Source organism: Anser cygnoides, chromosome 12, assembly GCF_040182565.1.
Source record: "Anser cygnoides isolate HZ-2024a breed goose chromosome 12, Taihu_goose_T2T_genome, whole genome shotgun sequence".
Taxonomy (NCBI): Eukaryota; Metazoa; Chordata; class Aves; order Anseriformes; family Anatidae; genus Anser; species Anser cygnoides.
Window position 1 is genome coordinate 21997827 of NC_089884.1, and position 27897 is coordinate 22025723.

The 27897-nt window shown below is 43.0% G+C and overlaps 1 pseudogene; it reads left to right on the forward strand.

Annotated features, from left to right (window-relative positions):
- Positions 1–997: 997 nt before the first annotated feature.
- Positions 998–25191, forward strand: LOC106049908 (putative ATP-dependent RNA helicase TDRD12; annotated as a pseudogene).
- The last annotated feature ends 2706 nt before the right edge of the window (positions 25192–27897 follow it).

A 27897-nucleotide genomic window follows, 5' to 3' on the forward strand; every position in this document is an offset into this window, starting at 1 on the left:
AGGCAAAGAAAGGCAGGACTCTCCCTCCTCATACCCACTGACACCCCGCCGCCCTCAGCAAGCCGAGGTCAGCCCCGCGCCATCCCCTACCCGTGGCCTTTTCCCGCCTCTAGCCACCGTACCTCAACCAGGTGCCACCGCCTCCCTCGGGGCCACCTGCAGGCGGTGCATGCGCACTGGGGGCTCGTGGGTGGCTTCTGGAGGCTTCTAAGGGGGGGCGGGCTGTGTGCTGAGGGTTGCGCTCGGGCCTCATGGCTGTGGGGATGGTGGTAGTGGCTCAGGTGATGGTTGTGTGGCACTGGCTCTGCGAGCTGAAGGGCATTGCCTTGACTTCTGTCTTCTGGAATATTTCGTTAGCTACTCACTCGTGGTGTGAATGCTTTGAAGCGGTAGGCTAAGTGCTGCCATGATGAGGGGTGTTGTGATGTGCAAGGCTGTGCTGAAATGGCACGCAGAAGATCTGTTCCAGTATAAGTGTGCTGTGAAAAATGAGTAAAAATTTTGTTACATTTATTGGTGAACTTATTGGTGAACGTTGGGATTTATGTGTTTTGTTTTTTTAGTGATGTAAGCTTTTGGGGTTTTGCTGTCCGTTTGGTCAAGTAGCTAGATTGTACCAGCCCCAGTCTTGAAGATATTTTTGTTGGCCTTTGGATGTAAGGTAATGGGCTATGTGCTGCAAGTAGGTTAAGACAGGAGAACAAGTATGTTGTGGCATGCTGAAGATGGGTGTGGTTGTATGTGAATAAATATGGATGGTGGATCTTCATTGGGATTCAACATAGAGCCCCATTAAGAAAACTGGCTAGAAGTCTTCCGTACGTGTAAATCAGTTGTCTAGGCTAATGCTGCTTACACAAGTAGCAAAAATCTGTAGGCCTGCTTTAGAAGTACACTTTTTAGATGTGCTTTAGAACACATCTGTTGCTTTCCTACAGTAGCGTCAAAGAAGACTCAGCAGCTGGGCAATACGGAAGTCTTCATACTACAGGTGTGCTGGTATTTTTAAAAGTTTAAAGGCTTGGTGTTTATTTCAATAAAACTATAGAAGTCAGATTTACAAATAAGATTATGCCTTCATTTCTGTTCAGCAGTCATTTCTTACACATGGTGGGGTCACTGACAGATTATATACATTTTCCCATTCTTTCCATGTGTTTACCTTGGTTTCCTCTCAAAAGAGGTTAGTAGGGATGCAGCTAAAATCTAAAATGGAAGATATCCTGTGTAATCTTAAATTGAGTGTAAGGTTTCTAATTAATGCTGCAAGAGATCATGGATTTTATTTTTTTCCCCAGAATAGTGAGTACACTTATCAGCTGCAAGACTGGTATGTAAATGCTTACAAAGGCTGAGCAGAAAGCTGTGGCCCTATTTTAAAGAAACTGGCTGTCTTATAGACCCTCTGAGACTGAATAAAAGCCTGTTGGTGGCTTTTTTTTTTTTTTCATGTTCTGAAAATACTGTGGAAGTAAAAAGTTTATATATCTGCACTTAAGTCACTATATTTCATTTAACAAACTTTTTAAATAATGCTTCTACCTTTCAGAATGCATATGTCATTAATTGCAGTGCTAAAGAAACTTCCAAGTTTAAAAGTCTTTTATTGAACTTATTGTCTGAACATGAAAGATGTATTATGCCTATTAACATTCTTTATGCTGAATATCTATTCCTATAATGTAAGGGGCCTTGCTGAAGGTTTTAAGATTCATGTTTACTGCTCAGATGCTCATGAAAATACCCTATCAGTTCAGCAGGAGATAATACTACTTGTGTTTTATTTTTTTTTAATCTACCGTTTGCACCAGATTGAAGATCCGAGTTGCTTTTGGGTTACTATGAAAGGATGTGGGCCGTACATAGTTGATGAAATAGAGTATAAAAACCTGAATGCAGAAATGAATCAGTTCTATGACAAATCTTGTGAAAATGTGGATGAAGTAAAGCCAGTAACATTAGAAAAAGGCCAGGTGAAGACATTGCTATGTTGTGTACATAAAAAGAGATCATTTGTTGGGTTTTTTTGGTTTAGGGGGTGAAGTATCCAAGTTGTTTTTTTCTTTTTTTTTTTTGACTATTGCTTTGTAGTAGAAAAGGACATCTACGTGGTTTATATTGTCTGTAAGCTTTATCGCTAAGGAAGCTGCAGTACTTGCAGTTTATAAAGTAAATTGGGGCTGTATTGTAAACACCGTTTTCTTGCCTCTAAGAAAACTGACAGTGATGTTTCTTCTATTTACAAGAACCTGTTGTCTTGTTCTTTCTTTTTCAGATTTGTGTGGTTTTCAGTGAAGAACTGAAATGCTGGTGTAGAGCAGTTATTAAGTCAATCATGTACTGTGCAGGTCATTATCAAACAGAATGCTTTCTTGTGGATTATGCCAAATACACTTTTGTTAAAACAAAGGAGTAAGTGTTTGAGAATGTCACTGAAATGTATTTTGTTGGCAATCAGTGTTTATTTAGTTTCATAGTCACAAGGCTTTGGTTTAATTGAAGTGTGGGTCCATAAGAAACTGCTAGCCGTGTGATGGGCCCTTGTCAGTGTGGATGCAAACCAGTCTTTGTTTTGTTAATTTTTAAAGATGTATTCTATTCTACTTTTCTTTTCCTTAAAGACGTCAAACTGGAATAGTGTCAGTTTAATATGATTGAGATTTATGGTTATCATTTAACATTATTGAAACATACCTTATTAAGGGATAAATAAATAAAACCACTATGAAACCATATGTTTCTAAAATCTTAAAATGTGTCTTAAAAAATCTCTTCCAGCTTTCAGCCATGTTTAAGGTTCATTTCTTTAATAAAATATCCAACTTCATGTACAAGAATCTTTACCAAGTGTTTTTGTAGTATTCAACAAAATTAAGAAAGCTTATTTAAAATATTTTAGAATAAATATTTTAAAATCTTAAGTTAAATAACATTTTTAAATGGAATGTGCCTGTATCAGAGAGCAACTTGATAATGCCATGAGTTTAAAATACGTTCTAATAGAATTAAACACGATATACTGCTTTTTCATTATGAAATAACTTGGAATAAAAATGATAACTATATGGATCTTAAAAGCTTGGTATATAGGTGGTGTCTTGCTGGTTACTAAATGTCTCCCATCAAACCATTTATAAGGGGTAATTACGTATAGATCAAGGCTCTAGTGACAGCTATACAAAGATTTATTTTTTTTTTTTAGGGAAATGAGTACAGATGCATGTTAGTATATTTATTAATTTCCTTCTTACTGATTTTAGTCATACCTGGTATCTCACTCAGAGGTAAGAATTGCCAAATGGCATATGCAGTGCCGGATGGTATATATAGTGTATGAGGTCTAAATATCATGAAAAGACTTTAAACTGTACTGCAAACCTTTCTGAGGTTTCTCTACTAAATGGGAAGTGTATTCATATTCAGGGCAAATGTGTTTATTAATTGCTCCTTACAGGACCTGTCTTAGATAAATAAATAAATAAAACAGGGGTTCCAGGGAGTTTCACTGTAGGAGCCAAACTTCTAGAAGAAATGTGTTGTTGCATACAGGATAATGAAAGCATGTGTTTGAAACATCACTGGAGAATAAAGTCTGCTCTGTAAAATGAGAGTATTTCTGCTTTGTTTTTAAGCGTTCAAGTTGCAGTGAATGCATTTATGCAAATCCCATATAGAGCAAAAAAATGTAGATTGTATTGCACAAAGCCAGTGACGTTGTGTATCAACTTTTGTGAAGATACAGCAAAAATAGTGTAAGTAGAGTTGAATAATTGTATTCTAGTCATAAATTTCTTAGGTGTGAAATTTCATCACAATATTTTTTTTTTCTTCAGAGGCTAATGTTCAATAAGAACATAGGCGATAAAATGTGGAAAACAATTTCTTTTTTACAAGAGCAATTCATAAACAGAACTTTCCTAATGGTTTGGGTTTTATTATTCATCTATTTGAATCTTTTGATGTTTATTTAGAAACTAAGAAATTCAGACAAATTTTTGGCAGTTGTTGCACTTCATCTACAATCCCAGAACTGTGATTCCAACACATGAGCTTCTCTACTAATTGATCCGTGTGCAGTTTCTTACAGGTGCTCATCTTATTCCTGACAATCTTGTTTGTGGTCATTACACATTCTGCCTGAACTGAAGTTCTGTTAATGTATAAACATTATAGATAGCTTTGGTTTTCCCCATTATATCTGTCTCCTTGAAATACTTAGGATTTCTGTTGTACTTTCCTTATCATATTTATGCCAGTTTTGAAGGAGTGGAATAAGGTTTTCCCTGGGATCTAGTGGTAAAGAAAAGTGCTTGTGTGTCCTTACTTTGAGTTCTAGGATGTTATTGTCAAAGACCTGCCAGATCATGGGAGAACGTGGCATTATAGCAAGTAACCTATCTTGATTTATGTTATTAAAGAATATTTAAAACTACACGTTGTTTGACAGTTAGGTTTGTTTTTTATACTGTCCTTTGTAAGGAGGAATCAGTATTTTCCTTAGATACTTTGACAAAACAAATACTAGTTTAGTTAGGATGGGAATAGCATACATCTTGACTGGGCCATCTTTGTGAATTATCAAAATATCACTTAAGTTCTCTACATATATCTACTATATTTTGTTTACAATGCTTTATATTTGATTCTTTTTTTATTTGCAATTGCTGAAGATGGTAAAGAACTTAATTTTCTGTTATAGACCTTAAAGTCTTTACAATGTTTGTAAAGTGCTTGTTCAAAACTGGTACATACTTATTCAAAGTAATTAATATGTTCTACAAGTGGATTCTCACTCTAATTAATCTATTTTTTTTCCTGATTTGCCTTATTTTATGTTGGATATAAACCATCATACTTCGACAAATCAATATTTAGTAATTTTCAGGCAGTTCATTTTATGGATGAACTGAAACATCAAAACTGAAATTACATTCAAAGTAGTAAGATTGTGCTAATGTTTCTGTTAGAGACAGTTTTTGAGACTTAGCATGAACTGAGAACATTTTTTTTGAACGTACATCACCTTTTAGATTATTGTTTGAAGTTTTGATGATGTGGGATAATTGGTTGTGTTTATTTTCCTAGGCCAGCCTAAAGGTGGGATAATGCTGCTACTCAGTATTTTCAAAGTTTTCTGAAAGGTAAATATGCTGTCAAAATCATAATTGGCCCTTCTGTTTTGGGAAGTAAGTTGACAGAGATGTAGTACTGGAATATATATTTGATCGGACTTCCTTTTAATTTTAATTTTCACAGCATCCTAAGGAGAAGGGAGTTACTCGTTTTTTTTGGTGTGATTTGACTTAGCCACAATGTGTGTAGACTTGCATCTTTACCAGACTGCATAAATTGTTAAAGGTGACTAGGTGGTTGCCAGGTTGGAATGAACTCTCTTGAAAGAAACTATCTTGGAAGAAACTATCTACTGCTCCAAGTAGTTATTTAGTGAAGTAGAAATGCTTGTTTTCCAGTCTGTTGTCCTTCTCCATGTGTGGTGTTTCAGGAGCTCATGCAGTCTTTTCCATATCCAGCATTCTATTTTGGTGTGGGAGCACTTGTTGGTGTTGCTAGAAAAGCAGCCCTTTACTGTTCTTGTCTAATCTTGTTTATGTGCCTCTACCTGAAAAACAACCTACCTGCTTATTTGCAAGTACAATACAATACACACAGATATTTGAGGAGGAGAGGATGAATTTATAAAAACAGTAAAGAGTCTTTAGGCTGTTAATTTCCTATACTTATGGAGCATGGCACTTTCATGATTTACAGGTTTTCACACATCTAAGTGTAATGCATTATTATGCAAAGTAAAGGTCAATAGGAAGCAATAGCAACATGGAACTTGATTTCACAATTATGCATAAATATACAAATAATTTCAGTGTATGACTAAGACTAGTTTCTGTGGACAGGTCATTAATGGTTTTCAGTTCTCAATCTTCCTTCAAAGACTGAGGACAACTTCATTTTTCGAGCTCTGTTATCTTAATGCCTTGTTAGATTCTTGTTTCATTTAAAAGTTACAACATTTGTATTAGTTTTTCTTCAAAAAAATACGTTGCATTCATTTAATTATTATTTCTGTTTTTGTATAGCTTGAAAAATACTGATAATATGATACAAGGTTAATATTTCTCCTTGTTTACTACTACATTTAGCAACTACGCAAATCAAAGCCAAGTTATGTGCTGTAGAAGATAATACATTTGATGTTATTCTTTATGTGACAATAAAAGATGAAAAGGTAAGATACTTCTAGATCTACAAACCTATTTGTATGCTTTATTATGTAAATCATAACTTTGTTATCAGCTTAGGACTGAAAAGCATTATCTGCAAGTGAGTTTTGTCATTTGCCAGATAACAGTAGAATCTAAATCATTAACTTATTAAAGGTATTGTTTTATGTTTGCGTTGATGTAGCTCTCTGGAGGTGTTCCAGGAGGCAGAAATTCCATTTTCATTCATGTGTACCTTTCTTTTGAAGGTATTAGCAGGCAAATGAAATACAAGTCTGTAGCACTGCACAAGGATAACTTGCGTAACAAAAAGTACACATTCTCATAAGAACTGCACATTTAGGTTATTTCATGCAAATTTCTTTTTGCCCTTTCAAGTTTTTCTTTCATTTTTAGGAACTTCTGATGAAGGTAATTTGTTTTATGAATTTATCATTTACAATTTGGCTTGGTTTAGGTCTAATTACAACTGTTAGAATTATAGGACAGGGTACAAGAAAAATCACAGATGAGGCTCACAGAAAATGAATGTTGTGTTCCCAAAGCTCTTTTCCTGCTAACTTAGTCTGGTGAAAGGCTGAGCAACAGTGGATACCTGACAGAGTCAATTCTACTCACTACAACGTCATTCATCTTTATTTCCTCATTGTCCTAATCACATTTATTTCAGTGATGTCTTAAAATTTGAAGTAATACATTAAGTTCTTCACTATTTAAAAAAAATATATATTTTTAAAAGAGCAAATAACAAAAATTTTAGGGCTATCAATATTTTATGGAACTTGAATTAAAAAAAAATTGGCCCAAACAATGTATTAAATGCATAAAAAATGTGCAAACATATTTTTAGTGTTAAAACCAGAGCACTTTCATTTTAAAGTGGAATTGTTGGAGATAACTTTAAATGAACTAGAATTATCCTGGGTGAGGTGTTGTTTTTCTGTTGTTTTTGTTTGGTTTGGTTGGTTTTTGCTATTCCATTCGATTACCTGGAGCTGTAATGCATAGCTGTTTTGGAGATTGTAACACTGAACTGTGCAGTAAAACTGTGTGTCTTTCAGAATCTGGTACCTGTTTTCAAGCATTATGATATTTTCTTTGCTTAAAATAAATACTGTCTTTGAGTCTCCTACAATGAGATGTGCCTTTAAAAATATAAATATACAGGAAGCAATTCAAATGGACAGCTATGTGAATTATTTACTGCATTTTTCATGCCTTTTGTGTTATATTTAGAGTATTTTGCAACTACTTTATTCAAGTGTCTTTAAATACCAGTTCATGCTTGCTTTGGATGGGGCTTTGAGCTACCTGATATAGTGGGAGGTGTCCTTCCTCATGGCAGGGGGGTTGGAACTAGATGATCTTTAAGGTATGTTCCAGACCAAACCATTCTATAATAAGACTGAGTCCTCAAATCTTCAGGGGGAAAAATAGCTCCACTTGTCAAAATGTCTAACTTCTGCCAGTAATGTGCTGTAGTTACTGTTAGACTTAAGCAGCTGTATGGTAGTTATAAAATAATTCACTTGTATCTGCTTGGATCACTCAGTGTTAAAGGCTGATAACGCTGTGGCTGTGGTCTTTGCCATAGGCAATAACTTTGAAGGTACATATGAAGTCTAATACCTTCTATCCGTTCAAGTCTAAAACTTTAGATATACCCTAAATAAGTATGCAATGTTGATTCCGGTCAATAAGGATCTTGGTTTTTTTTGTTTGTTTGTTTTTTAGGTATGCATTAATGATGATCTTGTCGCAAAGAACTTCACTCACTTTGTGGAAACTGAAGAGAATACTGGAAGTCCTGAAAAAGATCAAGAGAACCAGACATCATTAAATGTTGAGTCTTTTCCAGCAAAAATCGTTGATCCTACACTTGCTTTCAGGCCAGTGCTGTTTGAGGAGAAAGTACCATTGAATCTTGAAACAGGTAGGAACCATGTATGTCAGAAACAATCAAATAGACAATATGCTGTGTCTTTAATTGGATATATTGAACACGAACCTACTCTACTGTCTCAGTTTGAATCAACAATTGGATCAAATGGTATCCTGACAAAAGGTGCTTATGACTTCACAAACAGTCATCAAATCACCAGATGTAGGAATACTTTTTTTTTGTAGTATACAAGACAAAGGAAGGCTGAGAGGTGAGTTCCGTGGGCATTTACTGATATGTTTAATAGCATTAGATATTGCTGAAATTACTTGTGTAGTGTGTTACTGTTGTTTTTGAGTTTGGAGGGGATTATTTGAACAGAAGTACTTATACAACTGAAGGGTTTACTGTAAGTTGTCTCTTTTATAGTGATTCAAATACTTGCGATCAGCAACTTATAGAAGAAACTAAACAGCAAATCAGTGGCAACTCACTGTAAATAACAATATTGGCTTTTCATGTGTTCAGATAACTTAAAAATTTCTGATTATCTTCTTAGGTCATAGTGTTTCTAGTTCTTTTCCTGAGAAGACGTACCAAAGGTCAAGCACAGATCTAAATGAAAGTACCGAATCTGTAAGTATCATATTGTGTCAAAGGTGAATTTGATTACGCGTATATGGGACAGATAAGGAATGCTGTAGTCATCTAGCTGTTTCTTCTGGGTAATGGATCTGGGGGACTGTAGTAATTATTGATAGAGTTAAATTGGAGTGGAATGTTGTTTCTTTACTTTAAAATGCAGAACATTTAAAAAAAACAAACGCTAATCCTTGAAAAGGTTGTGCCTACTCTCTCACTCCTTTGCTATAGTTTTGTGACGATAATAGCTGTCTACAGTGGGATGTTCAGTTTTCTAAATATAAAAGAAGGTAAACTTTAATGCTGCCCTGAAAACAAAATAGTCCTTATGCTACAGAATGGTTAACGTTTATTGGAGTTTCTTCTTATTCTTTGAATAGTCTAATGCGAAATTACCTTTATCATCCATCCACCTGAGTGATGCAGATCTTTGACCAAGTCATGCCTTTTGATTGCTTGTGATAAAAGATGATTGTTAGGAAATCCCTAGTTCAGAACTGAGGATCTTTTGGATAAGTTTGGATATAGTGTCTGCTACAGGTTATTCCACTGAGGATTTTCACTGTTATTCAATTTACCTTCATGTGCATTCACTTTGTAAGTTTGCAGGAGGGCAACCTGTTTCTGTTTTTTCCTCCAGTCTGAGGTGTGCAGACTTCTCCTGATTTTTTATTTTTAGAAATAAGATGTTTAAGAACTAAGCAGTGTGTGTTCATACTATTTCAGATCCCCGTTTAGGGCTATTGCTTGAGATATGACCATGACCTCATATTTCTTTTTTTTTTTTGTGGGCAATGTTCTTGTTATGTGCTTGAAAGAAAATACTGTTCTGTAAGAAGTTAGATAATTTTCTGAAGTTTGCTTCATTAAAATTGTTGCCTCAATCAGGCAAACATATAAATTGGTACAAAGAGAAATCCATAATACTTGGAAAATCCTAGAGTTAAGTAAGAAAACTTGTCCCGTCGGGCCACCGGGCCCCGCGGCAGACCCCAGGCGCCAACTCCCAACGGGCCCCCAGTCCCTGGGGCAGACCCTGGCCGGCACCTCCCGCCGGGGAGGGGTCCGTCCGCCGGGGGTCGCCTCTAAACAGTCCTTCAGCATGACAAGCTCTATGGCTACATCCTCACACCCCAGGTGAGTTTGGCACTGTTGGAAGTATGCAATGGGGGTAGTACCTGCCCTGACCTCACTCCATGTCTTGTGTCCCTGCCCATAGACCTACCCTGACCTGACCCTGGTTTATGTGGGGAGCCCTGAGCATGGTGAAGAGGTAGAGGTGTCCACTGCCCTCCCCCAGGAGGAAGGAGAGATCCCTGGGAATCCCAACAAAGGTGGGATCTCCCTAACTGGGAGGTTATGTGGAAAATGCTGGGAATTCAGGGGGCTGGAGCAAGACAGGGCAATGAAAGGGACCATAGGGTAAGTGGGGGTGCACTCCCTGATCTGGGGTGCACTGTAGGATCTCAGAGGCATGGAGGATCATGTGGAGGGTCATGGGAGGTACCTGTGGGCACCCAGTGGTCTGGAGGGGTCAAATGGCACCTTAGGGTTCTAAGGAGGGTCATGTGAAGTACAACAGCATCTGGTAGCATCAAGGGGGGCACTTAGGATCATGAGGTGTTTGGAGAGGGCTGGAGGGCATGCCAGGACTATGGATGGCCCTGGGAACCCACAGGATCAGGCCATACCTTGCTCCATGTCCCCCTGTTCCCCTGGTTCCACCATGTCTTTCACTGTCCAGTAGCAGCTTCATCCTGAGCCCTGTCTTCTCGATGTCCTGCTGTGTTCCTGGTGGAACATGTCCCTTGTTTTCACAGTCCTGCTGTATCCTTTGCCAGGCCCTTAACCTGTCCCTCTCCCTGTGTTCCCTGGATCCCTCTTCCCCAGTCACTGGTTCCAAGCCCTAACTCCTGAGCTCTGTTACCCTCTATGCCCTGTCTGCATGCACCTCCAGTTTTAGTCTCTGACCTCACTTACATCCCCTCCTTGTCCCCATGTCCCCCTGTGTGTTCCGTCTCCCTGGTGTCAGGCCCTGAGTCCTGTCTTCCTGTGCCTCCTGTTCCCCTGTCTCTGATGCCTGGCAGAAGGTAGTAGTGGCTGAGCTGGTCCAGGTAGCTCAAGGTTGGAGCCAAGAAGTGGAGGCAGGGCTCCTGTGTGGTCATGATCAACGTGGGACCTGCCTGTCCCCTGCAGAGATAAGCATGACCAAGGAGGATGCCTCTGGGTCCCACCAGACCTCCCCCAGGGGCAAGAAACACCTTGGAAAACCTGAAAAAATCTGGTTGGAATTGGTCCAAATACCAAATGCAATTTATTTTCAGAATTGCAATCTCTTGCAACAGTTGGAAGCAAGATGGGCTAGTTAGACCTTCAGTAACTGCATGCTAAGAGAATGCCACCACCTCACTTATTCTCAGTCTGTTGCACCCTAATACTTGCTCTGGAACTTTGGTCTAACCTATAAACAAGCAAGGTTTAGGTGACCACAAAGCAGCTGTGATTTGACAAGGCATATTCATGGGTAAAAAAAAAAAAAAAAAAAAAAAGGTCTAGTTCACATTTCTGAACATGTCTTCAGAGCTTTGCCTGCTCAGGATTTACAGGGATGAAACATTGCGATTCAGTTCATCCAGACCACCCACTTACACACAAACTCAGGCCTAGAGGCTTCCTCAATATGATGAGCCCTTTTGGAAGTCTGTATTTGCCTGCCCTCTCCTAAAGACAGAGTGTATCTGTGACAGATGCTCCATCTGTGTTTGAATGGTATCTGTGAAAGCTAATGGATGCTTATATTTATTCTTCAACCAAGGAATATCACATACATGAGCACACACACAAGACTTGTCTGCTGCTGTGCAGTCAGGCACAGGTGACCATACAAGTTCATACAAAAGCCACATCTCTGATTCTGCCCTATCTATCCCCTAATCAGGGAGAAGTGACATCAGAAGCACTAGCTTGAAGACAGTCCCAGGAAGACATGGTTCAGGTCTCAAAGACAGACATTCTTCTACACTCAGAAAATGTGCTTAGAAAACCCATCCTGCTCACTGCAAAGGCCTTTGTGTGAAGCACAAAAAAAAAGAGCAACAATTCTCCCACTGAAGAGAAGGGTGAGCATTGAGTGGGCAGTCTCAGCTCTTTGAAACGCATTGGGAGGAAAGGTTTCTCCTCACATACAAACGTTCCTGTCCAGGTTTCAGCTGGGATAGAGTTAATTTTCTTCATAGTAGCTGGCATGGTACTGTGTTTTGGATTTAGGATCAGAATAATATTCATAGCAAATACTCATAGCACACCACGTTTTAGTTTTTGTTGAGCAGTACTTACACAGAGTCAAGGACCTTTCAAAGGGGACACGAACAGGACAGATGGCCCAAACTGGCCAAAGGGGTATTTCACACCATATTGTATCGTGCTGAACAATGGAAGTGGGGGGAGTTGGCCAGGGAGGCTACTGTTGGTCTGAGACTGGCTGGGCATCAGTTACCTGGTGAGCAGTGGTGTCAATGCATCACTTACTTGTTTTGTGTATTCATTTTGTTAATATTATTTTTTTCTTCCTTTTTTTTTTAATTAAACTGTCCCGATCTCAGTACAAGAAATTGATTTTTTTTTTTACGTATAAATAACTATTTAAGTATAACACCCAGACATGTGCCCTGAGGCTGAATAGTTAGAAGTGACAGGGTGTGTGGGATAGTATGGCCAGGCACCTAGAATAGAGGACACCTCCAGTGTTCTGGAATTTCATCTCTGAACGAGAGCAAAATCCCAATAAACTGTTAAAATGTTTGGGAAAAAGTATGCTGTCGCCCTGGCTATTCCAGACAGTCACAAATCACTGCAATGTGCTGGGGCCTTGCCCATGCCTACCGAGCCCTTTTCAACACTATTCAGCATCCTCAATGGGAAGAGGTTTCTGGATGTAATGACAAAATAGCACACTGGGGCTAATCCAACTCCCATAACAGACACAGTGGCTGTTATATGTCTGTTTCGATGACAGAAACTGTGGCTCAACCAGAAAGTCAAATGGTGTCAGTATCATTTGCCCCTATAGTCAAGAAGAAGCAATAGAAGCAGAAGTCAGCTTGTCTAGTAAGGGAAGAAGAAGCTTCTCCTAGGAGAGAACAGGAGGAAGAATTAGAAGAGGCAAACTGCTATGCAGGGCCATTGTGAGAACAGGAGGAAGAAGAAGGCGCAGAAGGCTTTAAAAAGTCAGAAACCACCTAATCTCTATCTCAGAGTGAACTGCAAGATATATTAAAAGATTTCAGCTGTCATCCAGGTAAGCACATTATCACCTGGCTGCTCTGATGCAGGGATAATGGGGACAGTAGCCATGAATTAGAGGGCAAGGAAGCCAGGCAGCTGAGATCCCTCTATAGGGAAAAGGTCATTGACAAAGTGATTGGGAAATGGGAAAAAGCCCTCAGCCTTTGGAAATGATGGAATGCACTGTTGTCTTATACCAGTGCACTGGCAGTGATGAGCTGGGAAGATGGAGAGGAACCAACGGTGGATGTAGTGGCCAGCCAACTCTGCCAACACAAAGAAAATCTCTCTGCTTCCCTATGGACCTGCGTATCAGCTGTGGAGAAATTGTCCTGAGAGGTCCAGCAACTCAAAGAGAATATATCTTCTTCCCTGCCTGTATGGACCAGTATCTCAGCTATTAGGAGTAAGGATTCCTCTGTCCATTGGTTTTGCCTGTGGGACCAGAGAAGTGGGATGGGAAAATCTACCTTGACACTAGAGGCACAGATAAGTGAGTCGCAAGAAAGAACAGCAGCAAAAGCACAGTTCTGCCAGTAAAATTGCTGCTCCAGTTTCCAGCGGGCAGTTCCCCAGAGTAGAAGGGCTGATATTTCTTCCGTTCTTAATGAAGGGTCTTCTTGTTTTCATTTACAAGAAGTGAGTAAAAGCTGCTATGACCAAGACTAGGGGAGCCCTGCCTTCGATCAGGTTGAGGAAAGGGACAACCAGATTTTTTGGAATGTTTGGATTCAATGACCTGGCACATCAGACCCCGAGGAGTATAAGGCTGAAGTGAGACTAACTGGCAGTGCGAGGCAGAAGCACACCGTTGTGACTGGTGCAGAAGCTCCATGGCATAGACCCAGGAGAGGACCCAGAAGAGTACCAGTGGGCTTTTGGCATAGCTGCTTTGGAATGGAGAAGACCAAACTGCTGCCTACTTTGCCCAGTCTTTCAGAGTACCCTTCTCTTTAGAGGGACCTGGACAGGATGGGTCGATGGGCAAAGGCCAATGGGATGAGGCTGAACATGGCTAAGTGCCGGGTCCTGCACTTTGGCCACAACAACCCCATGCAGCGCTATAGGCTTGGGGGAGAGTGGCTGGAAAGCAGTGCAGAGGAAAAGGATCTGGGGGTGTTGGTCGATGTTCACCTGAACATGAGCCGGCAGTATGCCCAGGTGGCCAAGAAGACCAACAACATCCTGGCTTGTATCATAAATAGTGTAGCCAGCAGGACCAGGGAGGTGCTCATTCCCCTGTACTCAGCTCTGGTGAGGCCACACCTTGAGTACTGTGTTCAGTTTTGGGCCCCTTACTACAAGAAAGACATCGAGGCCCTGAAGCGTGTCCAGAGAAGGGCTACGAAGCTGGTGAAGGGCCTGGAACACAAGGAGCGGCTGAGGGAACTGGGGTTGTTTAGTCTGGAGAAGAGGAGGCTCAGGGGAGACCTTATTGCTCTCTACAGCTACCTGAAAGGAAGTTGTGGGGAGCTGGGGGTCGGCCTCTTCTCACAGCTAACTAGTGGACTAGAGGGAATGGCCTCAAGTTGCATCACGGGAGGTTCAGTTTGGAAATTAGGAGACATTTCTTCTCAGAAAGAGTAGTCAGGCATTGGAATGGGTTGCCCAGGGAGGTGGTAGAGTCACCAACCCTGGAGGTGTTTAAGGAAAGGTTGGACGTGGTGCTTAGGGACATGGTTTAGTGGGTGACATTTGCAGTGGGGTGATGGTTGGACCAGATGATCTTGAAGGTCATTTCCAACCTTAATGATTCTATGATTCTGTGGAGAGGACCATGGTGGCAGCCCATAGGGTATCACAGTGGAGCAGATTTCTGTGCTGCAGCCCCTGGAGGAGCCCACACCAGGAGGAGGAGATCTGGGGGGAACTGTGGCCCGTGGGGGACTTGTGTTAGAACAGTTTGCTTCTGATGGATGGACCCTGTGGTATATTTGGAGAAGTTCTTGAAGAACTGGTGCCTGTGTGAAGTCCATGCAGGATCAGTTTGGGAAGGATGGCATCCTGTGGGAGAAACCCCACAATGGAGAAGAGACAGAGAGTGACCGTGAAGACTGTGAAGTGTTATATATCGACTGCAGCCCCCCTTCCCTGTTCCCCCATGCAGTTCAGGGGGAAGGATGTAGAAGAGGGTGGATGGGGGAAGCTGGTTTTAGTTTTTCACTGCTCTAGCTTGTTAGCAATAGGTAATAAATTGCATTAATGTCCCTGTGTTGAATCTTGAGGCCCTTGAGTCTTTTCCATTGTATTTTCTTCCCCTTTCCTTTTGAGGAGGAGGAGTGAGAGAGCAGTTGTGGTGGGGGTTGTGGTTGTAATAGCTCCGTACTTGCATAAATCCCATGCAATGTTTGGAGATTCATTTCCTTTTCCCCTGCCAAGGAAGGTGAGGAGAAAGGCCACCCAAAAACATCTTTCACTGGATGATACTAAAACAACAAAGAGAGGTATACAGATAGAAGAAATAATCATAAAGCCTTCTGCAAGCCTATCCTACAAGATATGCAAGATATGAACAAAGCAGGCTTAACAATTCATGCTGTCCAAACTCACAGTTAACCGAGACAGGATTGCCCGGCTGTGCTGGTCTCCCGGAACCTTGCTGTGCCATAGTGTTTTGGCGGTGCTAGGGTTCCATTGAACACCACAGCTTGTTCTTTCCCTGTGGCGTGTCCGGGCTGGGACATGGCCAGATAGTTTGCATGCACTTAACTTACCTGCTTCCTGGTGTGCTCTCTCTTCGCTTTTGCAGCAGTGTTCACAGGGCTTGGACGTGCGTATTGATTGCGCCTCGCTAAGCATAGCTCAAGACACCCAGCACGTGCTTTGATTTTTGTGGCTCCGGCATTGCCAGGCTGAGGACATCACTTTTAGAAGCTATTCTCTGTTTCATTGCTTTTCTCTTTTTTAAATGCTCCTCCTCTTTTTCCGGGAGTGCATCCTTTCCAAGCTGGATATCAGGTGCTGCTCCAAAGTTGGATCTCTGAGATTTTAATGGCAAAATGCCAAGAACCTTACACTGCACTCAAAGAATACTGAATTTCCTTTGGAAAGCTGTACACAACCGTACTCTGAGCTTTGTCGCGCCCCAAAACCTAAGACCTAAACAGAATCCTCACACCAGGCAAAGTGCACTGCAGCTTACTGCCAAGGAGCACTGGAGCTCCGCCCTCCTCCCCGACTACCCCTTTGATTTTGTCACTCTGGCATTGCCAGAGCAAATATATATTCTCTGATATATTGGTTTTCTTTTTTGTTAATGCTTCTCTTCTTCTTCAGGAGTCTATCCTTTCCGAAGTGGACATAAAGCACTGCTCTGAAGTTGGGACCGTGACCTTTTAATGGCAAAGTGGCAAGAACCTTACACTGCAGTTAAGGAGACCTGAAATTCATTTAGCAAGCTTTACGCATCCCCTCTCCCATCAGGTCTCTGCACTTTCTTTCCAAACCTTTCCCTCCCCTAATACTCACCCTAACCTTAGATTAAAGCTACCTAAGCTACCTAGGAAATGATGATGATGACAGCCTTTTGGGAGACCACAACTGGCAGCCTTAATACAATCCCCCACACAACAGGACTCTGAGCTTTGTCGCTTCTGAAAACCTAGGCCCTAAACAGACCCCCACCCCTGCCCCGGGCAAAGCACACTGCAGCAAAAGGCCAAGAAGTGTTTTGCCAAGGGCAAGCCTTGCTGTGCTGTAGTGTTTTGGCGGTGCTAGGGTTCCGTTGAACACCACGGCTTGTTCTTTCCCTGTGGTGTGTCCAGGCTGGGACCTGGCCAGATGGTTTGGGTGTAAATAATTTACTGCTTCCTGGTGTGTTCTCTCTTTGTTTTTCGCAGGACCCTGACCCTATGCAAATTGTACTGTAGCTAGCCTCACCAGAGTGCCAGAGCTCTGCTCTTCTCCCCGACTGTAGCTTTGATTGTGTTGCTCTTGCATTGCCAGCCTGATTCCATCACTTTTACAAGCGTTTCTCCCTTTAATTTATTTTATTTTTTGAAACCATCTCTTCCAGGTGCTGAGGCAAGAGGGCTGCTGTTTTGAAACGATAAAATTAGAAATGGGGTCACTCGTGGTGTTGAGGGATGGGTGCTAATGCTGGCAGAGGAATGATTATCTTCTTTTCTCTCTCTTTTTTTTTTTTTTTTTTTGTTAAAGCTGAAATGCAGCATTCAACATGGGATGTCATGACCTGAGCTGCCTCTGGCAAGGTGAGTGATGAAGAGATGTAGCAGTTATTTTTTGGGGTGCTGTTGTCACTGCAGTTCTTTTACTACATAAAATACAGTAAAAATCCTGTTTGTGTTTTAGGGGTGCTGTAGCTCGCTTATGAGGGCAGGTAGAATCATCTACCTCGGGGGCAGGTGAGCAGCTGCAGTAAGGGAGCGGATGAGAGTAACTGTGCTAAGGGTGCTGTGGCTTTGGCTGCTACCTCATCCTGTGCTTTTCTTCCTCTTTGGCAGGTGTCTTGCACAGCCTCAGAGGGGCACACTGCACACTGAAGAGCAGTGTGAGACGGTGGGCTGGTCATCAGCTAGGTTGGAGCAGAATGGCTGAGTAGCGCAAGGTGAGAAGGGTCTCCCTCTTGCTTTACAGGTGGCATGACAGGCTCTCAACTGATGTCGCTGAGGATTTGAGGCGAGGCCAGAGAGCAGCAAGGAGCAGCACGTGCAGCAGCACTTCCAAGCACTGCGGTTGCTTTCTCTTTTGTTCACCAGGTGCTGCGGGTGGGATGTGACATCAGTCTTTAGAATTGGTCTTTTATAATTGCCGCATAGCTTCTGGGAAGGGTGATGTAGCGGATAAAGTCTGCATGGGACAGGGAACAAGGGAAAGCATTTAGATTTTGCAGGTTTTATATCCCGAGTTGGAAGGGACCCATAAGGATCATCAAGTCCAACTCCTGGCACCGCACAGGTCTGCCCAAAAGTTTAGACCATGTGACTAAGTGCACAGTCCAGTCTCTTCTTAAATTCAGACAGGCTTGGTGCAGTGACTAGTTCACTGGGGAACCTGTTCCAGTGGGCGACCACCCTCTCGGTGAAGAACCTCTTCCTGATGTCCAGCCTAAACTTCCCCTGCCTCAGCTTCACACTGTTCCCACAGGTCCTGTCACTGGTGATAACAGAGAATAGGTCATCTGCCTCTCCACTCCCCCTCGCGAGGAAGTTGTAGACTGCGATGAGGTCCCCCCTCAGTCTCCTCCAGGATGAACAGGCCCAGTGACCTCAGCCGCTCCTCATACGTCTTACCCTCTAGGCCCTTCACCATCTTCATCGCCTTTGGACACTCTCCAACAGTTTAATGTCCTTTTTGTACTGTGGTGCCCAGAACTGCACACAGTACTCGAGGTGAGGCCGCACCAGCACAGAATAGAGTGGGACAAGCACTTCCCTTGACCGACTAGCAATGCCGTGCTTGATGCACCCCAGGATACGGTTGGCCCTCCTGGCTGCCAGGGCACACTGCTGGCTCATATTCAACTTGCTGTCAACCACAACCCCCAGATCCCTCTCTGCAGGGCTGCTCTCCAGCATCTCATCGCCCAGTCTGTACGTATAGCCAAGGTTGCCCCGTCCCAGCTGCAGGACCCGGCACTTGCTTTTGTTAAACTTCACGTGGTTGGTGATCGCCCAGCTCTCCAATCTGTTCAGAGCAAAGCAGTCAGGATTCAAAGTCAGATTCAAAGCAGTCAGGATTGGTTTGCTTCTCTCTTCTCTGGAAATTTGCAGTAGGAACCAGTGTTAGAATCAGAATCCTGATCTAAGAGTATGATGAAAAATGTTGCACTCCAAGTTGGAAATTGGAGAGGAAAATGTTCATGTATATGTAAGAATTGTGCTCAAACAGCTGATTACACTTTTTCTTAAACCTTAACAGATGCTTACACCTTTTAACTTTACAGCTGAGAAGCAACAGGTAGTTTCTATGTTTCCCTCGGGGATAATGCACTCTTCTGTATTTTGCTTCTACACAACCAGTTCAAAATTTTAAAGTCATGTTGTCAGTCATACAACCAAACAACCTTGCACGGCATTACATGTTCCCCCCCTGCCCCCGACAGATCAAGCCCTGAATGCAAGACCAGACAAGTAAATAATGCCAACATGTAAAACTAACTTGTAAATACATTACTTTTTGGCAGGCTTTTTGGCACTTTGTGGGGCTTAACTGTACTTCAGTGAGAAGAATGTCCTCTGGTGTGAACTGAAATTATACCTCTATGACACAATTTCTAATTTTTTTTTTTTTTCTGGGGGGGGTGGAGAGAGGGGCAGAATTCCTTGTGGACACTTGAAGGAGTCGCAAAATAATAACATTGAGGTGAAGGAAAAGTTCCTTCTCTGTTGTTGTTTTTGTTTTCTTTTCCATATAGTCTTAAAATGAAGGTCCCCTTTTCTGGCCTTTGGCAGATTGTAAGCATGCCAGAACACTTCACATAACGTAGATCATAGTTGTCTGAAATGATAATATCATACCTATAGTCTGCTGCAGGCTGAAAAGTAGCCTATGCCTCAGGTACTGTTTTAGGCCTTTACTTTTGTTACTACATCCTTGTAAGTCTTCAAAAGGGAAATGATATTATACTATTCAGAAGAAACACCATCCAGAAGAAACTTCAGTTGTGAGGTCCTGAATTCTCGCTGAAACCAAAGGCAGATATAGAATCATAGAATAGCCTGAGTTGGAAGGGACCCATAAGGATCATCGAGTCCAACTCCTGGCACCACACAGGTCTACCCAAAATTTTAGACCATGTGACTAAGTGCACAGTCGAAATGCTTCTTAAACTCTGGCAGGCTTGGTGCAGTGACTCCTTCCCTGGGGAGCCTGTGCCAGTGGGCGACCACCCTCTCAGTGAAGAAGCTCTTCCTGATGTGTAGCCTAAACCTCCCTTGCCTCAGCTTGACACCATTCCCGTAGGTCCTATCACTGGTGACTAAAGAGAATAGATCGGCGCCTGCCCCTCCACTCCCCCTCGTGAGGAATCTGTAGACTGCGATGAGGTCTCCCCTCAGCCTCCTCTTTTCCAGGCTGAACAGGCCAAGTGACCTCAGGTGCTCCTCATACGTCTTCCCCTCTAGGCCCTTCACCATCTTTGTAGCCCAGTATCTTCCTGACTTGAAGAAAGAGGCTTTAGTCTCTCCTGGTTTGTTTACTAATGAAGGAGCACGAAAGAGATGCGTGTCCTAGTCTCTGAAGAGGAGGTGAAGGAACAGCTAGCGCAAGGAACACAAAAATCAGTTGCGCCAGACTAATGTGTGGTTGTATTTGAGCTTGGAGACTGCAACCCTCTTCTAACTTCCAGATCTAGAGGAACACTTTGGCTGCAGCCTATAAGCCACGTGTACATAAGCTCCCCCAAGCGAGCCAATCTTCTTGCCATGACCTGCCAGGAAACAGCAATGTAGGCATGTAACCAAATAGGTTACATAAACCCAAATACATTTGGGTAGGCCCAAACCTTCAGCCCAGTCCTTGACCTGAATAGTGAGTGAGGATCTGGATATCCATCCATCTGCATTTGGAGATCCATCTGCATTTATACGTGAGAGTTTATATGCACCCAAAGTAAATAGTGTAGTCAGAGGTCATGGGGCTAGATTTTGAAAAGTCCTACGTAAAGAAGAGATCTTAGAAAAGCAAATTTAAATAACATTAATGTCAAGAAAAGTAATTCTGATTGCTATATTCTTTATCTGTCGTGACTAGACAGATGAAAATCTATAATAGCAATTTTGCCTTTAAGGTCATTTTCTTTTTTCTTTTATTTCATCTATTTATTTATACATTGATTGATTGATTGATTTTAACAGGCTCTGTACTAATTTTCCTCACAGAATGACTAACAGAAATAGGACCCTTGTGCACCTTTTGTAGTTAATTCATTAGGTCAACTCTAACCACTAAGCCCCAACTCAGGCTATTTCTATTAGTGATAAGGAGCGATTGACCTTAAAAGACTGAAGCCAGGTAGATGAGCCTATTCCACAAGGTCTATTGGCTCCACCCTTGTTAAGTGAAATCTGCCAGGTGTGGATCATTTGACCTTTGCTCTATAGGAATCATGAGGACTTGTGTGGAATTGCCTCCCCAGGGGAGCTGGAGGCTTGGGTTATCTAGGGTGCTTTTCTACCGTAGTGAAACGGACTCTGTATTCCCTAGGAGACTGCTTTTTCTTCATGTTTTTTACCATCCCTGTGAAATAGTTTTAGTGACTCTAGGAGCTAGCTACGTTGGTGGTGCCTTCTCAGTACAGTAAAACCTTGGTGGTATGGCTTCACTATGAAGTAGTTCGGGAGTGACTCGAGTTCAGAAGCTGGTGGCAGGTAAGTGTTCCTGGGTTCTACAGTTGTTTAATGTTGAGGAGTTTGAGTACTTCCTTCACCTTGCCTGTTTTCAGTGAAATTACTTATGTAGTTTCTAAGCTCCCTTTCCAGCCATTAAAAATAAAATAACAATAATAAGAAAACAAACAAACTCAGAAGCTCAAGTGCTTACAGGTAAGCCTGACTTTTGAAGAATATTCTTAAGCGTTTGTTAAGATTGAACAACAGACTGTGTGAAAAAGGTGCCTTAATGTGACCTCAAATGATGTCTTGTGGTAAGTAGGAACAGATTTGGATAGATACTGGTGGCATTATCATCACTTTCACTAAGTGGAAATTGTGAGAATGTGCAGGGGAAAGGGCTGCTCCTCCGGGTGGGGGCCGCAGGGGGTAGGGAAGGGGCTGTTCCTCCGGGTGGGGCCTTTTCCCCCGGGGTTGGCGCTGGAGGGGGAAGGGGCTCCTTTTCAGGGTTGGGATGTTTCCTCAGGGTTGGGGCCGGAGGGGAAGGGGCTTTTCCTCAGGGTTTCGGACAGAGAGGAAGAGGTTTTTCCTCGGGGCCGGGGCGGGAATGGGGCTTTTCCTCGGGGCCGGGGCCGGGGTGTGTTTCTGCGGGTATGAGTGCGCAACAAGGAGGTGTGTGTGTGTTTGGGGCTAGGGTTTCAGAACAAGGGGGGGCGGTGTTGCTGGGGGAAGGGTTGCGCAACAATGGGGGTGTGATGTATGTGTATTGGGATAGGGGTGCGCAACAAGGTGGGGAGGCTGTGTGTTTCTGGGGGTAGGGTAGCTAAACAAGGTGGGGTGTGTTTCTCAGGGTATGGTTGTGTAACAAGCGGGGGTTGTGTGCTTCTGGGCATAGGGGTGCACAACAAGTGTGTGTGTGTTTCTGGGGTAGGGGTGCGCAATAAGTGGTGTGTGTGTTTTTGCAGGTAGGTGTGCGCAACAATGGGGGGGGTGTGTTTCTGGGGGTAGGGGAGCAACAAGTGGGGGGGTGTTTCTGGGGGTGGGGTGCGCAACAAGGGGGGGTGTTTCTGGGGGTGGGGGTGCGCAACAAGGGGCGAGGTTTCTAGGGCTAGGGCTGTAAGGGTTTTTAGGGTTAGGTCTGTAAGGGTTCTGTAAGAGAAACTCTTCAGCTCTCTAAAAAGGAGTTAAAAGAAAGGGGGGGCTGCAAGAGTTTGTAGGGTTAGGGCTGTAAGGGTTGTCTAAGTAAGAGAAAGAGAGCTGAAGAGTTTCTAGAAAGCTCAGTAAGTTCTTTTCCTGCACAAAGAGAAAAATGCATATACTCCCAGTGAGTCAACAACAGCTTTTACTATGAGCCATGATTTGTCCACTGACAGAAAACTACTCCTCACAGTAGTCCTTGTTGAGAACACACATGTCTAAAAGGTGTGGGGATAAGTGGGGGCCATGTAGACCACAACAGAATTAGACTTAATCATCTAACCTTTCTACCTGCACAAGCCAGGACAGGCATCACAATCTCACACCTGCACTTGGTTTAGAAGTTTGGCTAGAATGTGGCATAAGGCACTCATGCCTCTTACAAGCACCCAGGATTGAGAATATATTTCAGCTGTGGTGAGCAGCACTGCTGCTGTGTGAGCCAGCTTAAACTGCTTACTGCCTGGAGAAAATGATTTCAAGGTCTTACTGCTTTTGAGACCCCACCTGGAGCACTGTGTTCAGCTCTGCGGCCCCCAGCACAAGAAGGACATGGGCCTATTAGAACGAGTCCAGAGAAGGGCCAAAAAGATGACCAAGGGGCTGGAGCCCCTCTCCTACAAGGACAGGATTTAAGGAGTTGAGGTTGTTCAGCCTGGGGAAGAGAAGGCTGTGGGGAGACCTTATAGCAACCTCTCAATACCTAGCAGGGGCCTACAGGAAAGGTGGGAAGGAACTCCCCAAGGGGAATAGTGATAGGGCAAGGGGGAATAGCTTTAAACCAGAAGAGAGCAAGTTTAGATTACACATCAGGAAGAAGTTCTTTACTCAGAGGGCACTGAGGCACTTGGAACAGGTTTCCCAGAAGGTGTGGATGCCCTATCCCTCAAAGTGTTTAAGGCCAGGCTGGATGAGGCTTTGAGGATCCTGGTCTGGTGGGAGGTGTTCCTGCCCCTGGCAGGGGGGCTGGAATTACATCATCTTTGAGGTCCCTTCCAACTCAAACCATTCTGTGAATCTGCAACAGTGGTAGCTCAGCATAACGCAGCTAAAAAGTTCACCAGTATTTTGAACTCTACATTGCTGCTGCTACAGTGCTGTCCAGAGTCAGGTTTGATAAAGCCTCAGAACAGAATGTAAATATATCATTCAGAATGTAACTTTAGTACAAGTCTAAGACTTTTTTTCTGGATTAAAAGCAGTACAGAGGCACAAAAGAGAATTGTAAATTACAAGTGTTCCATCTCCTGATGGTGCACACACCAAGATGCATACTTAGAGAAGTCATCTACATTCAGGTTTCACCATTTCAAGGTATTAATACTGTGCATTTTCATTTTCTTGACCACCTTAAAAACATACGATGTGCTTAGCAGATGATGCCAGGAGAAAAACCACTCAACTTCTCAGAACATCCGAATCCCCCACCTCACCCCAGTCGTACCAGTAACATGATCTTCCTGCATCAACCCTAAGCCCAAGAAGGAAAACATTTGCATGAACTTCTCCAGTATAAAAAGTGATTATAAAATAGAATAAGTTATTCTATCTCTAAACTTTATTTCCCATGGGAAACAGATTAAAGTGGTGGATAGGATGTGACCTTCAATTTATTAATGATTTAGCACAGTCAACTGTGATTACTTGTACAGAGACAAGAGCATTTGAATTCACACCAGGAACCCTGCTCACAGACTGCTTCCGCTTTACTCTGCAATACGCATATCCTTACTTTAAACTAGACTATAATTCATTGAATGATATCAAACTTGGTATGTCAAAAACTCATTCACCTGAGCAGCTCTATTTTAGAGCACCTGCATGTTTAAATGGCTGCAGCATTGTATGGCTCAAAAGCTTTCTACTCGTGTATTGATGTTTCTAGTTCTGTTGAACTTGTATTCTACATAATTGGCTTGCAGAGTATTACCAGAAAAGAAAGTAAACTTTGTCAGACATGCAAATGTATGTGAAGGACAGAGTAGAGCATTTTGACTAATCACAGGGAAGAAAAGTTATAACCATTTTCAAAAGCAGCTAGAAACAACTGACATTACTATTATTTTTTTTTTAATTCAAAACTCACTCGCATTCAGTCATTTGGGAAAATCATCTTAGTGTAACTGCCATACCAACACCATTTAGCATGCTCTTTTCCCTTTCTTCCCAGCCACCCTCTCTGTGCCCCACCCGGGCATCGCTCTATTGCCAAGACACTTAAAGTATGCTACAGCCTCAACTATGATAGTTATAAGTCCCATTCCTATTTTTCAGAGGTTGCCTCTCCAGATTCCATTAAAACAAGATAGTAGCTGCTGCACCACCTGAAATGCATGGAGATGAATATAACTGCTAACAAACCTTTTCTTTCTGGCTTCTTTCAAGACTATCACAATTGTTTCCACTCCTTTCAGCAAGTAGATTGCCACAAAACAAACAAACAAAAAAACCAGGAACCTATTGATCTGGAAGACATCCACTCCTCTGGATACACCCATATTCTAAGCACAAAATGCCACCATCTAATTTTCTTAAGTGTACTCCAGCAGCATAAGACAACAATTCAGCACTTCATTCCTTCTTAAAGCTTAACAAACCACCCAAAGACACCAATGTACCTTAAGCTGGACCAGTCCCCTCTTAAAAAAAAAAAAAAAAAGTCTTAGGGAGCTTGCTTCTATATATAGCAGGCTGATAAGCACCACCCAAAATGCTGCATCCAATAGTTGTGTCATGGTGATGGAAGCTCGCTTGCTTGACTGACTGCTGAAACGAAAGGGAAAGCTGGTAACAGAGGCTGTAATTAGAGATAAGAAAGTATTAGAATCAGCTGGAAGCTCTGATAGGTGGTAGCTCCCCACCTGAGCTTATGCTCCTAAAGTACTTGTTATTTGTTTTGTTCTTAATCTTTTTTTTTTCACTGGTCTGAGGAGTTATTTTCAGATCAAAAACAGCCACTGGTGCTGCATTGTAGAAAACCAGATGTGGTTATCTACAGGTGGGGTGTGATTTTGATTGTATTGTAATTTTGAACACGCAACAAAACTAAAACTAAAATTAAAAAAAAACAAACGTGGGGAGAGCAGCTGTGGCATGGTGCTGAGTCCCTGGGAAAGCCATCGTCTGGTGGAAGAAAGCCCAGGAGGACTTCTCAGAGGTAAGAAGCCTTCAAATGTATGGGGACCCCTAACTCGTGTGCAGAGTGTGTGAGACAAACATCTGTGGCACGAAGATCGAGGACGACTTCTCAGAGGTAAGCAGCTTTCCCTTTGTTTCCCCGTCCTCTCAGGAGCCCTCCTTATGCTCTTTGCGCACTCTTGAGGCCCACAACACTCATTTTTGAGTGGACGGGTGGTCGGGATGCCACGCGGTCGCCGGCTTCTGCGGAAAAGGCCCTTCTGCGGGGCGGGGGTGGTGCCGGACCGGACCAGACCGGGCGTGCTGCGGAGTCCACACTGCGCGGGGCTTCGGGGGCTGGGGGAGAGGGGGGCGGAGTGGCGGGAGGCGGCGGGGGGGCCGGTTGTGTGCGCTTGGCCGACTCCGCTCTGGGTTGGATGGACTGCTCCGTCCCGAGGCATGCTGGGAGCTGTAGTTGTGTGGTGCCGGGCGGCCACGTGGGTTCCGGGGCGCGCGGCCGGTCTTTCCCCGAGCCGGGGCCGGGCTGTGCGCGCCGGGAGGCGCAGGTTGCCGCTGGCTGCGAGCGCGGTCGCCGGCGGTGAGGCGAGCGAGAGCCTTCGGGGGTGCCTCCCCGGAGCGTCGGGCCGGGAGGGGTGGGGGCTGCGGCGGCCGGGCGTGGGTCCTTGCTGCGCTTGATCGTTGGACTGCGCCTCGGAGGTTTTCCTCTCCCTGTGTTCTGACAGCCGGTTCTCTCCTTTTTCTGCGGTTCACCAGGGCAGAAGCAGCTCCCCGCCGCTAGGAACCCTGTGGGTTTTGTTGTCGAGCGAAGGTGGCGCACCGGGTAAACTGATTCAAAGATCATAAATCCAATTTCTTTAAGTGATTTATTCTTTATTGACGGCGCCGGATGCACGGGGGATCTTTCCGCCTATCGTGCATCCCGAAGTGAAAAGCCGTCCCAAATTTATACATCACAGTGATTAATATTTTATTAACGCCTATACATATTCATTATCTAACCCCGCCTACTCTCGCTTCTCATGCTAATCAGTTTTTTGTGTCCTGCGCCTGCGCAGATCCTCTCAGTGGTCTTGGGCAGGGGTCGTCGAGCTGTGGTCGGTGGTCTCAGAGAGGAAGGCCATAAGTCTTCCTCACAGTGTACTTTTCACCCTTGGTCAGGATTCTGCTGAATTAGCTTTCTTCCTAACCGCAAGGACTGTTTTTTCTTCGAATCTTCTGCTCATTATTTCTTATCTTGGATTCCAATGTCTTGTTCGAGATATATTGCCCGTATGTCCTATTTTGAGATACATTGTCCGTACATCTGCTTCCTGCCCTACACCTAATGTTCTGTTCTCCTTTAATAGTTTCATTCTTAACCCTTTCTTATCTGGAATCGCCTCAGCTTCCCTAATCAATCCCCCCTTTTCTTTTCCCCATGCAAATTCTTTTGCATTGCATGCCCTTATCATTAGCAGTATCGCAGTGACATACATACAAATATTCCTACTACCAATAACATAACCAGATCAGTAAAAACTTGTTCTAACTATTGAAAGTTGGGTAACCATGAAGTTAACTTATTCCATATTTCCTCAAAGCCCCATGAAATGTTATCCTTACTAATCTTATACAGAACCTTTGTTTGTTTCTATATTTCCTCTATGTCGGTAGAGACCTTTCCGAATACAAAAATTCTTCTTCCCAGCCTCTACGATATGTATCTCTCAATACCTTGCCATGTACTTTCGTCAGGGAAGCTAATATTGCCATTCGTTGTAACAATTTCCAATTCCAAACAAGTATTACAAAAGACAATATTAAACTTATACCAACTAACATCAATAGAACAATAATTGGGTGACACAATGTGTTCAAAATCCCAGTTGCAGTTGGCGACCATCCAAAGAGTTTGTCCCACCAGCTATGATCTGTGTCTTGTTTTACTCTTTGCAAAACTCTGTTTATTTCTTTTGTATCATGGTGGACAGTGATTAAAGTCTTCTCTCCATCTTCCTGAATGCCTTTTAAAATTTTGATCAGGTCTTGGTGTTTAAGTAATTGCTTCACTAGCGTGAGGTTCATCCCAATAGGTGTGGGTAATAACTTGTGATACATTGTGTGGTTGGACTTGATCAACTGGTGGGATACCACTGGTGCTGAATATAAAAAATCACACCCGATGATTCTAACAAAGTTACAAATACAAAAGTTAGAGTGATTTTTGCTAGGTAGAGTTATGTTT